This window comes from Tursiops truncatus, chromosome 5 (assembly GCF_011762595.2).
Source record: "Tursiops truncatus isolate mTurTru1 chromosome 5, mTurTru1.mat.Y, whole genome shotgun sequence".
Classification (NCBI taxonomy): Eukaryota; Metazoa; Chordata; class Mammalia; order Artiodactyla; family Delphinidae; genus Tursiops; species Tursiops truncatus.
Window position 1 is genome coordinate 90,438,430 of NC_047038.1, and position 16,046 is coordinate 90,454,475.

Consider the following 16,046-nt stretch of genomic DNA (forward strand, 5'->3'; position numbering starts at 1 on the left):
GAAGAGCACCTTGATAGAGCATTAGTAGCATCTTGGAAGAGGGATGTCAAGTCAGAGGAGGATGCTTGTAGGATTTAGAACCTGACTGAATGATGTTTAGGCAGGTCTTGCCAACCACGAAGCTGGTTGGGCTTATGCAGAGTTATGACATCATAATTTTAGAGTAATGTGCACAGGGAGGCAAGGGTCTTGAAGGGAATCTTTTTTTTTTTTTTTTTTTGCAGTACGCGGGCCTCTCACTGTTGTGGCCTCTCCCGTTGCAGAGCACAGGCTCTGGACGCACAGGCTCAGCGGCCATGGCTCACGGGCCCAGCCACTCCGCGGCATGTGGGATCTTCCCGGACGGGGACACGAACCCGTGTCCCCTGCATCGGCAGGCAGACTCTCAACCACTGCGCCACCAGGGAAGCCCTTGAAAGGAATCTTGATGATCAACTTGTCAGTCACGTTTCTCAGGAGAAATAGTTTCCTGGAGCAAGAAGTTAAGTTATTTTGTGCTTGCTTTCAGTATTATTTAACATAGGGACAGGAAAGTCTACCCAGTTATTATTTAGCACAGAGACAGGACATCGTTTTAGTTTCAGCTCTCATTTCATAATTTTCTCTGGAGATAGCAAGCAAGGAGACAGAATAAAAGGGGAAATGTGGGATTATCCAGACCTGAGAACTGACAAGTTGTGTAAGCTCCTGGTGAGGGCGGTGGCACAGTCAAGCCTGTTAAAGAGAACATAGTCGAAATGGTGGATCATAGAGTAAGAAGGCAGGTCAAGACAGAAGAGGGTCCAAAGACTAGAAGAGGGAAAGGAGCAGAGGTTGAAATACACAGTAGATGCAATGAGAGTGAGGATTTGAAAAGGTTAAATGATAAGAGGGTGAACTGAGAAAGAATAACAACATAGTTTAAATATGAGGGATGAAAAAATGATATCACACTTTTACTAATTACAAGTAATAAGTTTCCCTAATTATACTAATATTTATATAGTAAACTGGAATAAATGGTTCTCTTGTCCTTTTCCCCAGTGTTCTGACTGATACATACATTCTCATACCTTAAAACCAGTTCAAATCTCTGTGAAGCTTTTCTCCTCTCCCAAGTGTCTCCTCTGGACCATCACACCACGTTCTGCCTAGGTCTCCGCAATGATTCCTCTCACAGTATGTTATTTACACAAGTCAGGGAAGGGAAAACTATATTGCTTTTTAAAACCAAAACTGCCTGCAGCCACTTCTGCCTCTAGGTCAGTGGCAGATTTTAGCTATAGAGAGTCTTCTATTGAATAATATGTTCACAGGGCTTCCCTGGTGGCGCAGTGGTTGAGAGTCCGCCTGCCGATGCAGGGGACACGGGTTCGTGCCCCGGGCCGGGAAGATCCCACATGCCGCGGAGCAGCTGGGCCCGTGAGCCATGGCCGCTGAGCCTGCGCGTCCGGAGCCTGTGCTCCGCAACGGGAGAGGCTACAACAGTGAGAGGCCCGCGCACTGCAAAAAAATAAATAAATAAATAAATATGTTCACAGTCCATTGTGGCTGTGACCTCCAGAGTATGATTTGGAATGGTCCAGTGAAATTAAGAGAGAATGAAACTGCTTTGCATTTAAAATTAGCAGGAATTTGGGGAGGTTGGAGGCAAACAAGGGAAAAATGTAAGGGGACTAGAGAGAGAGCTAAGGAACAAGCCACCTCCATAAATAGGTGGCTGGTGGAGTGAAGTTGTCGGGTCCTGGTAGTGAATGTGACCTAAGAGATTCTAAAAAGGGAGTAGGGTAGCATTCACATTCAGTTATCTTCTGTTTGGTTCTCTGTCACTCCATCACCCCAAACCTTTAATAAAGTTGCATGCAACTTTATTGCATTGCATTTATCTTGCATTGCATGCAAGAATGCCTTATGTTTTGCAGGAAATTAAGGGAAAATGGCTAACTCCACATCTGGGTCTGTTCATGGCATAGAAAATAGAAAAGCCATGGAAGGCAAGACACAAGGAAAATCAAGTCATTGGAGTCTTCAGGAAATTAGAGTGAGGTGACCGTGGGAATATAAGCCCATGGAATCTAAAACAATAGCAAACAACAACAGAACTTTGCCAGAGGTGATGGGCTTCCTCTGGGATGTGCAGTAAGCGTTTGAATATTTTTTCCTAAATATCCAAGGAAAGGGGACCCCAGTTGTCATCTGGGATGCACGTATGATTATATATACATTCTGCTTTTGACACAGAGTAAGCGGTCAATATGGATTTGTTAAGTACATGGATAAAAATTCATGGATAAAAAACCAATTCTATTTTATTAGGGCAAGAAGATCAGATACTGTCTTGCTGGTGTGAGAAGGCATCAAAAAGTAGGAGAGCATATATTAAATTCCATCTTCAAAGACCGATAAAAGGAAAGTGGCTGTACTACCCTTGAAAAAATATGAATAATATTTACATGTCATGTACTACCCTTGAAAAATATGAATAATAAAGCTGGGAGAGTAACATGCAGTTACTAAGAGAAGGTAAAACATAAGGGGAAATGAAATCCTTACAAAAGATTATAGGAGTGAGCAAAGATTATCAGAAAGAAATAATGGCCAGGTTGACAAGCTTAACCTCAAAAGTACAGTGTGTTATTTATTCTTATGTCATCTCAGTAAGGCAGACAATAGCAACACGTATACAAGAGCAAACCAGAGGCACACACACAAAATTGTGCTGGTCTGTAACATTCCGCCAGTCAGTGATATTGTCCAAGCCCAGTTTCCTACTCTAACGCTGACAGTGAGAAAAACCAAGAGTGCAAAAGAAAGACCACTTTTAAAAACTGGAAGATCCTCCGCCAACCTTCCTGTAGTGTTAAGCCCTGTTTGTCTTTCATTTCACTACCCGTCTCTCTGCGGAAAGACCCACACCTGGCACACACCTGCTGTTGTTTTTAACATTAACCTTTTGGACAATTTTAGATAACACTGGAGGCATTCTAGGAAATTAAGAATCACTATAATAGCAGTAAGTTGTGATTTAAAAATAACGTAATAGTGACTTGCATTTCAGACACCTAATCATTTTTTCCATAGCATCGTGATAGAGTCTAAAGTGGTAAATTGTGCTTCAAAAAAGGAGATTTACAGCCACATTTATAATATTAAAGCACTTTTCAGACTAAAGCAGATAAATGAAGATTAAGGCAAGAGGTTTTTTTTTTCTTTATTTATAGAATCAAGGCAAGGAGAATAAATTCAAGATGATAGAAATTGTTGTGGATGGAGTTGAGGTGTGAGGATTATTTCAAGCCATAAAATCACTCCACATAAATATGTAACTCCAGTGCCAGCTTTCTTTACATAGTAGAGAGAAACAGACTAGATTTAAAAGTCAAAAGCTGTTAATTGTCTTGTTGTACTGTTAGGAGTCGACCTAGCATACAACACACAGTATATAAAAGCTTGCCGTACAGACTACTTTATGGAATAATATGGTACTGAAATAATTATTAGAATATTTAATGGCAAAGTACAAAATCTTTACTCTCCTCTCCTGGAAAAATCCACAGTGCTCTCACTTCTCATTTTTGAAAAAGGAGTTCTAATACTTGATACCAGATGACTTTTGCCAAGTGCTTTTAGAATCTGGATAAGGTTGTTCTGAGACACAAAGCACTGAACTTCTTTTTTCCCCTTTCTTTTCTTATTGTAAAAAATAAGGACTCCATTCAGCCCATCATGTCATTTTACAAAGCCAACCAAATCACTTATTTTATTCCCCTTCATATTTTCCAGAAGATTTCTAGGAAATTTTTCAGAAACCACTTTTCCTTCATTTTAAGAAAGAACCTTCCCTTACTATCCCTCACGGTTACCTTTCATGTCTGAGACTGACTTTATAATTTTACTATCCTTATGCCCAGCATTATAGATATCCTAAAACAAAGCTAAGTCATTGACCAGAAGACTGCTGAAATCAGGACAAACAAGGCTATTTATTCACAGTTTATAATGGCAAGGAAGTCAGCCACCATCACTTGCATTTAGCAGAGACTCAAAGATGAACAAGGAAGTGAGAAAGCTTGATAGTGGAGATCAGGGGGGAAGCTTCAAGTATGATCTGATTGGAGGCCGATGGCGCTGAGAAGCTGAAGAAGGGAAAACTAAAAGCAGGGCGTCACTGAGCCCCATAGAGCATTTCAGCCATTGCGAACTTCAGTTATCAAGGGATAATATTATAAAAGTCTTATCTGTTATTTTACACCACAGGGGAAATTCTATGGACGTTGCCATAATTGCTGCTCACATTTTCAGTCATCACAACAAATAAAATACATGTCCACCATTAAAATGAAATAAAACAAAAGCAGGGCATCAAATGTAATTGGTTTGGGGAGCATAGTTGGCTTTTTCTGGTTGGTCTTGAGCTGGAAGCAAAGGCAAAAAATATGGAAGCTGACAGCGACTGACCATGTCCTGCCCACTGTGGTACACTTGCTGCAGAGGCAGTAGTGTGACTTCCTGCAATGGTTGCTGCAGAGAGGTTGTGGGTCAGAGTTCTATTGTCATATATGATATGGTCTGGCCACTGTTGTATATGCAGTCTCTCATCTCCCCTTTTGGTCCGTATCTTACTTGTCAGAAGGTAACCAATTTATGGAAGGCTAAAGAGCCAACTTCCATTTCTCAGAGATTGTTTAGCCACCTTCACAATCAACTGCAGAGCCAGATTGTCTTGACCTTTTTTATACAATCATGGTGATCATATGATGAGAAAGTGGCTATTTGAGGCAGAATGCAATGGACCGACAGAACGAGCATTGTGATAGCAACAAGAATAATTAACAGTTCCTGTAAAATGCTTGAACCGGGAATTCCAATCATTGAACCAGGAATTCCAATCACTCAACCCAGGCCAAGAACCAATTTCATAAACCATGAGAATCAACCTTAGAGAAACCAGTATCTTTTTCATTATGGTGACGTTCAACCATGTTCTGTCACTGATACGAGTAGAGCAAGAATTAGCAATGGCAAAGACGCCACCATGACTAGTGAAGAAGAAATCTAGAGCAATGCAACTGTTCATCACTATTCATGTCAATATGTTGAGACTAATCTGTATACCATCTAAAACAGAGGTGGTAGCATTAATACCTCTGCCAAAGCTAGTGATAAGTTTCTTACAGTCTTTCCCAGTTGTATGATTCCCACAGGTGGGAATCATACTGCTCTGATGGTTTGCATAAACAATGAGTCAGTAATTCTCCCAGGTAGAATACCTGAATAATCAAGGGTGGCATCGTTTTAGAGTTTGTGTCTGAATCAGAATTTCCAGCCTGAGGATTTATAGAATTAAGGTCTCTTTGTACAGACAAATCTCAGAGTACTACTCCTAAGGTTTATGAGGTGTTGGTCTGAGGCAAACAGGACCAGGCATCCTGGACACAAAGGAAGTGGGATCTGGTAGAGGTATACGGAAAGCCAGGGAAAGAGGAGTAGTTCACGGCAGAACCAAGACTTTACATTAGTTGTTTCACATATTTGTATCTGTTAGTCTCTTACAGGTAGCAAGTATTTGGTCCACCACCCTTCATAGGTTATTAAGTTCAAATTTAGAATAACCTTGGTTATCATCAGTAGGTTGTGACTTTGTTGTGTCCCTCTCTTCTAGAAAAAAAGAAAAAATTATTACAGGTTGATTTGTTTAAGGTCATTTGTCCACCCTTTGCCTCTCCTTCTTATGACAAGTGACAGTATTAGAGAACACAAAAAGGAAGTCCAAAGAGAGCAGAAAAGGATGAAAAGGAATGGCTTGATTCTACCAAGGATGCCAAACAAGTGGAAACCAATAACAAAACCTGAGTATTAAACTGTGAATAAACAGCCAAGGAACGCAACACAAAGAGAGCATAGTTCAGACCAGGTGCTGACTTTCCACGTCAGCATGAATCTGACAAGTCACGAGCAGCAAGCACAAGGGACCTCTGTGGGTACCGCACCAGGTTGAAGGCTGGGGTTCATAGCATTGAGCAGTGCACACTGCATCTCGGTGGGATCTCAAAGAAAACACGAGTAAACAAAGACCACCCAAATGAGAACCAACATAGGCTATTTGTTCGAAGTTTGCTATAGCAAGGGAGTCAACACCATCACTTGTGTTTGGGACAGACTGAAAGATGGGCAAGGGAATATGAAAGTTTTATAGTGGGAAAAAAAAGGGATGGCTTCAGGTATGATATGTTTGGAAGTTGCTGGATGGGGAAACCGGAAGGAGGCTACCTAGAAGCGAGGCATCTTATACGATGGGTTTGGGGAGTGTGTTGGCTTTCTTTGGTTGGTCTTGTGTTGGAAACAAGAGAGAAAAATAGGGAAGTTGACAGTAAGTGACCAAGTCTTGACCATTCTGGACTGGTTCCTACAGAGGTTGTGGGTCAGAGTTCTGTTGTCATATGTGTTCTGGCCATTGGTCATTGGTACATTCGTTCTCTTGGAGCCAAAGTATCTATTTTCCTTTCATAAAAAAATTTACTGTTACACAGTGTCTTTGTCTGTTCAAGCTGTTATAACAGAATACCATAGACTGGTGGCTTATAAGCAGCAGAAATTTCTTTCTCAGAGTTCTGGAGGCTGGGAAGTTCAAATTAAAGTATCAGCAGACTTGATATCTGGTGAGGGCTTGTGTCCTGGTTCATAGATGGCCATCTTCTCGCTGTGTCCTCACAGGGGAGGAGTGGGGTCCCTTTTACAAAAGCACAAATCCCAAGCATGAGGGCTCCACCCTCATGGCCTAATCACTTCCAAAAGGCTCCACCTCCAAATACCATAACTTTAGGCATTAGGACTGAACATATGATATGGGGGGAACACAAACTTGCAGTCTATAGCACACAGATGTAATATTTAAGCAGAGAGGACATTTTGTTAAGAGCATTAGTTAAAGTGAGAATAAGACAGGATTTTTTAAAGAAAGATCTTCATCTTTGAGATGCTCTTTTCTAGTTATTCCAGTAAAAACCAGGCTGGCTGGCCTTTAAGACTATAAGTAATCACGTTCATCTAACATGATATTCATTAAATTAAGCTCTTGATTTTTAAACCTCTTGTTATTCTTGCCAAAACTTGGGGTAACCAAAGCAAAAATAATTCAAAAATAAATAATAAAATCTGATTAACTGATTTCTTCAATTCAGAATGTGTTATACTTCAGATAAGAAAAATACTGAAGTTATTTACTAACAAAGATGTATTTTGCTAAATAAATTATTATGTATACCTAAGAGTCAAAAATATCTTCTTTTCTTTTTTATATTTTTCCAGTTTTATTGAAATACATAAGTTAAAGGTATACAAAACAGTGATTTGATATATGTATATATTGCCAAATGATTACCACAATAAGTCTAGTTAACATCCATCACCTCACATAGTTACATTTTTCTTTCTTATGAGGAGAACTTTTAGGCTCTCCTCTCAGCAACTTTCAAATATGCCTATGGTATTATTAACCATAGTCATCATGCTGTACATTACATCCTCTGAACTTACATATCGTATAACTGGAAGATTTTACCTTTTGACTACCTTTACCCATATTCCCAACCCTTACCTCACATCTGGCAATCACCAATCTGTTCTCTGTTTCTATTAGTTTGAGGTTTTTAGATACCATGTATAGGAGAGACCATACAGTATTTGTCTTTCTCTGTCTTACTTATTTCACCTATAATAATGCCCTTAAGGTCCATCCATGTTGTCACAACTGGCAGGATTTCATTCTTTCTCATGGCTGAATAATATTCATTTATTTATTAAATATATTAAATAATATCTAATATATCCATTGTTTATATATACCACATTTTTTGAACACTTAGGTTGTTTCCATATCTTGGCTATTATAAATAATTCTGAAGTACAGGGATGTAGATATTTCTTCAATATAGTACTTTTTTAAAATTTAATTAATTAATTTAGTTTTGGCTGCGTTGGGTCTTCGTTGCTGCATGTGGGTTTTTCTCTAGCTGTGGCTAGCGGGGGCTACTCTTCATTGCAGTGCGCGGACTTCTCATTGCGGTGGCTTCTCTCGTTGCAGAGCACGGGATCTAGGCACGTGGCCTTCAGTAGTTGTGGCACGCAGGCTCAGTAGTTGTGGGTCGTGGGCGCTAGAGTGCAGGCTCAGTTGTTGTGATGCACGGGCTTAGTTGCTCCGTGGCATGTGGGATCTTCCCAGACAAGGGCTCTAACCCATGTCTCCTGAATTGGCAGGCAGATTCTTAACCACTGTGCCACCAGGGAAGTCCAAGAATATTTTCAAGGAACCTAAAAAAAACATCAATTCAGTACAACCTGAAATGGAATCTAACAAGATGTGTTACAATTGATGGTGGTAAAAGTATGTGTAGAGCACAAAAAAGGCCTTATTGGACAAATTCACAAATATTGTGAAAAAGTAAGGTATTTAAAGCCCAGGTTATTCATTGTATTTTTCATGACAAATATTTGTGGACATATTCAAATTTATCATGTATTATTAAACCTTTAGTATCAATGGTGAACCTCACTTGCTTTCATGGGCTTAACAATTTTCATTTACATGAATGTTTTTCAGAAATAGAAGCTGAATATCCTGACTTGCTCTGCCACACATCAGTTCAATAACGTAGCGGTGGTATGTTTTTATTATGATTATTTTTAGCCCAGAGCTGATAATTAAATTTTTCTGAATGGGAAGAGCTATCCTCAGTCACTATTACTGAACACTGAGTGACTTTGGAAATTAGCTTTTGCTACCCTCTGCATTAGCCAATTGCTTTAGGTTGCAGGTGGCAGAAACCCAGTTTGAACTAGCTGGACCAAAAGGGGAAATTCATGAAAATGCTCACAGAGTGGGGGTGGGGGGGGGGGAAGGGCAAAGATGTGGTTGAACCTTAGAGACTAGGAACTAGTGTGACTAGGGACCAAAATGCCACTGGGCATCTTTTCTCCCATTTCTACTTCTCTCCAAGAATCAAGTTTCTGTATCCTAATTCAGACCAGTTCCTTCCACATGCTGGAGTGGTCCACCAGAGTACCAGAACCCCATAACTTCATCTCAGAGCACAACTATTAGTGGTATTTTCTGGTCCCAAGTTTGAAAATCCTGGGGAAGTGCACTGAGTAGGACAAACAGAGCCTGATGTCCACCCTATACCAATCACTGAAAAAAGAGGCAGGCTCCACAGGAAGATGCAACCACTATTGGAACAACTTGCTTGGAGAAGGGAAAAGAGAATTTCTCTGAAGAAAGGGCTGCTCTGGACAGATAAAACAGTCGATGTTCTCAGCGACCTTCTTAGATGTTTTTGCTAAACCAGCAGTTCTCAAAGTGTGGTCCACAGACTCCTAGGGATCCCCAAGGTCCTTTCAGGTCTGCAAAGTCAAGACTCTTTTCATAATAATACAAAGATGCTATTTACCTTTTTTATTTTTTAGTCCTTTTTTAAAATTTTTGCATTGATGATGCAAAAGCGATTGTGGGAAAATGTCTGGTGTCTCAGCATAAATGTAGCAGTGGGTCCAAATTATATTTGTAGGTATTGTATTCCTCAACACCATGCATGTCTAGTTTAAAGGGGAAAAAAGCATGTTTCACTTAAGAACTCCCTTAAAGAGGAGTAAAAATTATTAACTTTGTTAAATCTTGATTTTGAATATGTATAGTTTTTCATATTTTATGTAAATAACTGGGAAGTATGCATAAAGCATTGTTGGCTGCATGCCAAAGGGAGGTGATTGTCTCAAGGAAATGCACTTATGGGATTACTTGAGTCACAGGCTTAACTAACCACTTTTTTTGTGGAACACAATTTTTACTTAAAAGAACAACTAAAAGACAAACTGTGGTTATTCAGACTTGGATATTTGTCAGGCATTTTTTCTGGGATGTTAGATGTCACTTCAAGGAAAGCAACCAAGCTTTCAAGTGAAAATTAGAATTTTGCCAAACTTGTATCTTCTACCACTAACTTGATAGCTTCCCAATATTTAAAGACTTTTTTGATGACATGAGTGGAGATGTTCACAAGTATAGTTTTTGATGTTGTATAATGAAATGTGTTAAAATGCGGAAGATCTGCGTAACTCAGTGAACCAATATTTTCTATATGATCAATGCATGATGTTACAAAATCACACATGGGTAAAAGACACATCCAAAGTGCAAAATAGACCAATGGATTTTAATGTAACAGAATATGAAAATTTTATTGAGATGCTTTCAGATTCCACCTTGCTACTAACTTTTAAGAAACCACTGTTTATTGAGTTTTGTTGCAATATAAAAGAACAAAATGCACAATTACCTGAAAGGGCCCTTAAAAACAAATAGTTTTCAGAGTTCTAATTTTAGAAGTGCAAAGGGGTCCTGAGACCAAAATGTTTGATAAATGCTGCTCTAAACTATGTAAAAGTAGACTTCTAGGGACAAGCAATATTGTCAATACCTCTGAGTGGTAAGGAATCGCTAATGCTACACTGACAATTGGGAAGATTTTACTATTAATATTTTACTATTAATATTTTACTATTAATTTTACTATTAATACTCATTTTGTAATCATCATCATAACCATTCTTACCAAATATAACAAGTAAACATTTATTAAGGCTCTGCTCTGTCTAGGGTCTGTTCTAAAGGTTTTCCATGCATTAATTAAGTAATTAATAATATAAGGATTATATTCAGTAATCCTCTGAAGTAAGGTGTAATGATTATCACGGTCTTCACTTCTTGGAGGGGAAAACTGAGATTTAGAGAAGTTAATGAGGGTTAGAGGCCACGCAATCAGCAAGTCTTAGGCTTCCAACTACTCCACTGTCAGTTAAGAAAGTTCCACCAGCACTGCTCTGTACTTTTACAGAAGATATCCATGAGGCAAGGCAAGAGGCTGGGCCCAGTTCTCTATAGCCACACCGCCCGTTATGATAGCTGCTAGCCATGTTTTGTTACTGAGTATTCAAAATGTACCTAGTCTGAATTGAGATGTTGTATAAATGTAGAATAAACATTGGATTTTGAAGACTTACAATAAGAAAAAGAATGTAAAATATCCTATTAATGTTTTGCTATTCATTACATGCTGAAATGATAAATATTTTAGATACATCAAGTTAAATAAATCATAGCATTAAAATTAAATTCACTTGTTTCTTTCTCCTTTTTCAAAATATGACTTCTAGAAATTTTAAAATAACATACATGATTTGTATTTTGCTTCTATTGGACAATGCAAATCTACAGTAGCAACTCAATCAAGTTTAAAAAGCGGTTTCATTATGTGCATCACCTCCAAGAGGCCAGTTTCTTCCTTCCTGAAATACTTCAAGGGTCTCCTCCTTAATTAAAATAAAAATTAGTGACCTGTGGTTTAGTGTCCTCAAAGCGCTCCAAACAAGTTTATTTAAATCAGGGAAACAATTATGTTTCATCATGTGCTTTTAAAATTGCCTTTGTTCAAACAAATATTTCTTGGCAAAGTTCCAAATTTCTTGTTTTTCTCATATTGCATCACTGCCTTTAATCTTTTTTACCATTAATATTTTTAAAAGGAAATTGGAGTTAAGAGAGAAGCAAAGTTATGTAATTAAGTATATAGCAAAAGCCAGGGAGATATTTTTGCAGTGCAACTTGGGAAGAGAAATGAAACCAAGACAAAATATATCAGGGTCTTGAAACTGCTGCACTCCTGCCTTTGGGGATGAGGGGTTGGGGGAGGAGCTGTCAGAGATAGTTTAGAGCTTTCCCCTGCAACTCAGATGTAGCAGGAGTGGAAATGCCCAGGGGAGAATCCAAGTTTCGTAACCTTTTATATGAAGAAATAGCTACAGCAGGCATTAATGTTTTCTCCTTGTACTTTAGATCCCCAAATGAGTTTTAAATGTACCTCAAAGTTTCTCCTCTAATAATAGCTAACATTTACTGGCACCTAGAACATGACAAGCCTTTCACATATGTAATCCACTTAATCTTCCCAATGAAGCCAGGAAGAAACTGAGGCATAGAGATACCAAGTAATGTCAGTTAGTAGATGGAAGAGGGGGGATTGGAAGCCAGCCTATGGGGACCATGGAATAGACATCAGAACTCAGCCTCTAACCACTGCACAGACTGCCTTACTTACCCAGCTCTCTCAACCAAGTTATTCTGTCTCTCCTAGGCTATGATGAATCCAAGAGTCCAGAGCTAACACTTCCATATTACCTAAAATGTATTACCCGACTTTATCTATAAATTATGATAAATTTAGGATGTCGAAAGCTAAGTCAACCAAGGGCAATATTTTAAAAATATTGAACGTCTACAACCCTAGCAATTCACTTAATCAGAGATCAAAAAAAGAGTGGGAGTCAGTAAAAGGCAGGTTTATCTTAGATTTTATCCCAGTGGAGCATTATGAAAGAACCAAGAAATCTCTGAAGAAACTGGCTTTTGCTATAAGGCATGACTAAAAAGTTACATGCAAATTCCATCCCTGACCCCGATGAGGAGTGCAAGTCCCCCTGCCATAATATCTTAGCATCTTTTGGTTTCCTTCATACTTACACTTTTGTTACGTATCTCTCAGTCTCTTTATTTGCAAAATCGGGATAAACTTACAGAGTGTAAAGTTTACAGATTACACAAAATGCTTGAAACAATCCCTAACAGAACATAGAACAGAAGCTCAATACGTGTTAGTGGGTATTATTATTTATAGCATTTCACATAATAAAGTATTGCCTATATTTTGAACTCTTTTTTATTCAATTTATTTTAACAAACAACTATAAAACAGTTCACCCGTTTCTCCCATCCCCCACCACTTTAACATAATAAATTATTGCATATATTTTGGGGATCATTCAATGTTTGACTCCTCACTACTAGACTATAAGCTTCCTGATGGCAGGGACAATTAACCACTGTGGCATACATCACAACCATGAAGAATGTGCTTCCTTGCTTTCTTGAAGTTATGCATGGCCACTGACTTCCTTTAACCAGTAAAGGTGCGGAATCGTCACTTCTGGACTTCCCTCGTGGCGCAGTGGTTAAGAATCCGCCTGCCAATGCAGGGGACACGGGTTCAAGCCCTGGTCCGGGAAGATCCCACATGCCGCAGAGCAACTAAGCCCGTGTGCCACAACTACTGAGCCTGCGCTCTCGAGCCTGCTAGACACAACTATGGAGCCCACATGCCACAACTACTGAAGCCCGCGCGCCTAGAGCCCATGCTCTGCAACAAGAGAAGCCCGTGCAGGGCTTCCCTGGTGGCGCAGTGGTTGAGAATCTGCCTGCCAATGCAGGGGACATGGGTTCGAGCCCTGGTCTGGGAAGATCCCACATGCCGCAGAGCAACTAGGCCCGTGAGCCACAACTACTGAGCCTGCGGGTCTGGAGCCTGTGCTCCACAACAAGAGAGGCCACAATAGTGAGAGGCCCGCACAGTGCAATGAAGAGTGGCCCCCGCTTGCCGCAGCTAGAGAAAGCCCTCGCACAGAAACGAAGACCCAACACAGCCAAAAAATAAAATAAAATAAAATAAAATAAAAGTATTTAAAAAAAAAAGAGAAGCCACTGCAACGAGAAGCCTGTGCACCGCAACAAAGAGTAGCCCCTACTCGACACAACCAGAGAAAGCCCGTGTGTAGTAACAAAGGCCCAACGCAGCCAAAAGTAAGATTAATTAATTAATTAATTTTAAAAAGAAAAGAATCGTCACTTCCAGGTGGAAGACATAAATGCTGCACATAACTCTCCTCCTCTTTCTTTCCTAAGTATAGAAGCAGTTTCTGATATGGAGTATAACACCGAATCCTGATGTAGAAGATATCTACTCTGGGGAGTAGCCTGGATCCAAAGCAGATGATGATAAGCGAGAAGTAAACCTTTATTGCTTAAGCCTCTGAGACTTTGGGGTGGTTTATTACAGCAGCAGAACCTACCTACCTTGACTGTTACAACCTGTCTCATTCCCACAGCCTAGTATAAGGTCTGGCACCTAGTAAGTGATCAAATATGTTTTCACTAAATTAATAAATCAAAAGTTTTAATTGTTAATAAAAATGAATTATTTTAGTTAAAGAAATTATTTTCAACTCTATTCTGTATACAACGAAAAGCTTTGGAGATTTTAACTGATTCATACGTGGGAGTCACAATCCTTTGGGTACAAAACTATCATCTTAGATATCAAAGCCTGTCACACATGCTTTACACTACTAAGGGACTCCATTAATGTCTGTTAAGTTTCAACTGAACAATTTTTTTTCTGTGAAGTGTTTTTGAAAATCTTTATTTCTGTCATAGGGTCACTTACTTAAATGGCCCCATCTAAAGGCACCAGTGCCTTACAGAATGTGCTTGCAAAATTCCATCTGTGTGTGGTCCCTGCCTCCATGGCAGTCACCACACAGATGCAGTAATTCTTCATCATCACATAGATTAGCCTAGAAACCAGAAGGACCTGAAGGTCAAAAGCATTAAAAGAGTTTGTTTAATAAAAATAAATTTGCAGTTTCTTTGGCCAGGGAGGAGGAAAGGGGGTTGGGCATTTGGTTGTAATATCTTTGACTTCTCATTTCAACAAGAATCAATAAATTTACCAAGACAAAAGAGAAAACATGAGCTCAGTTTAATCTGGTTGTGGAAGCGTGACAAGCTCTACAAGTGGTGACGGTGGGGTCAGGAAGAGGAACTGACATCATCACAGATAAAGTCATGAGGCCCAAGGGAGTGAGAAAATACAACTTGGGGCTCTGTCTGGTATATGAGAAAGAAGTCACAGAACAAGAAAGCTGTTCTATAGGATGGATAAACAACAAGGTCCTACTGAATAGCACAGGGAACTATATTCAATATCCTTTCATAAACCATAATGGAAAAGAATATGAAAATATATAGATAGATATACACACATATAAACATATACATATATATAACTGAATCACTTTGCTGCACAGCAGAAATTAACACAACATTGTAAATCAACTATACTTCAGTAAAATAAATTTAAAAAAGAAAGAAAGAAAGCTGTTCTCCAGCACTGCTAGGTCCTGTGCAAATCAGTTCTTTAAGAAGGCTCCTTAATCCCAGCTCTAGTGACTAGGGGACCACCAGGCTCATAATAACATAGATATTGGAAGATGACCTAGCATCTGGTCTGATAGACGTGTAAAAAATAAGCAAGTCAAAGGTGGTGGAGAGGATTACGTGAAGGATCAGCTTCGATCTGTGTGAACACACAGAAACCTTGGGCTTTGAAGAGAGAGTATAGTACAGGGATGACCCCAGGTCCCTAGGCAGGCAACTTATCTGTACCATTAGCTAGCTGTGTGATCTTGGGCAGGTACTTAAACCTCTGCACGCTTTCATTTTCTCCCCTGAAAATGAAGCTATCATAGCGCCCACTTCAAAGAATTGTTCTGAGAACCTGACCTGGTTAATACCTGTACTGCACAGTTGTCTAGGACACAGCAATTCTCAGGAAATGTCAGCCCTTGTTATTATGCCCTGGTACACAAACTCTTCAGTTACGGGATCCAGCCCTTACCAGCTATGTGACCTTGAGCACATTACCTAACTTCTCTGTGCCTTAGTTTTTTTATCTTTAAAATGAAATAATAATTCTTATGTCGTAGGGTTGTTAGAAGCATCGTGATACAACACCCAGTAGGGTGCCTGGCTCATAATTATCGCATGATCACTGTTACCTGACATTAGTACTGTTTCTTCTCGTGAGAAGCTGAGTACGATGGCAGACCTCCTGGCCCAGGCACCAGGAAATGCAGTAGGGTTGAATGTGTGTGAGGGTTTAACGTACATGCAGGAAGGTTTGGAGAAATGAAAGAAAAGGAAAAGGTTCTCATACTTGGAAAGAAGTGTATGTTCCCTTACCGTAGTGGGGTCTTGGCTCTTCGAGGTGACACCTAAGATGGCACGCGGTCACGTGTTTGAAGGTTGTTACTCCTGTAAGAAAAGCTGAGGTAAATTCCTGAGGGCAGAAATCTGCTCCCACTTCTCTGCCTCCACTTAGTTCCCAGCACAGTGCTAGCCGCCC

At 39.6% G+C, this 16,046-nt stretch overlaps 1 long non-coding RNA gene across 1 annotated transcript in view; it reads right to left on the bottom strand.

Moving 5' to 3' along the window:
- LOC109549574 (uncharacterized) overlaps window positions 1–16,046 on the bottom strand; it is a 33,371-nt gene that overhangs the window by 16,049 nt on the left and 1,276 nt on the right. The window contains exon 2 of the long non-coding RNA XR_012332036.1: window positions 15,884–15,955. This is a non-coding gene — a long non-coding RNA (uncharacterized lncRNA). The remainder of the gene's footprint in view (window positions 1–15,883; window positions 15,956–16,046) is intronic.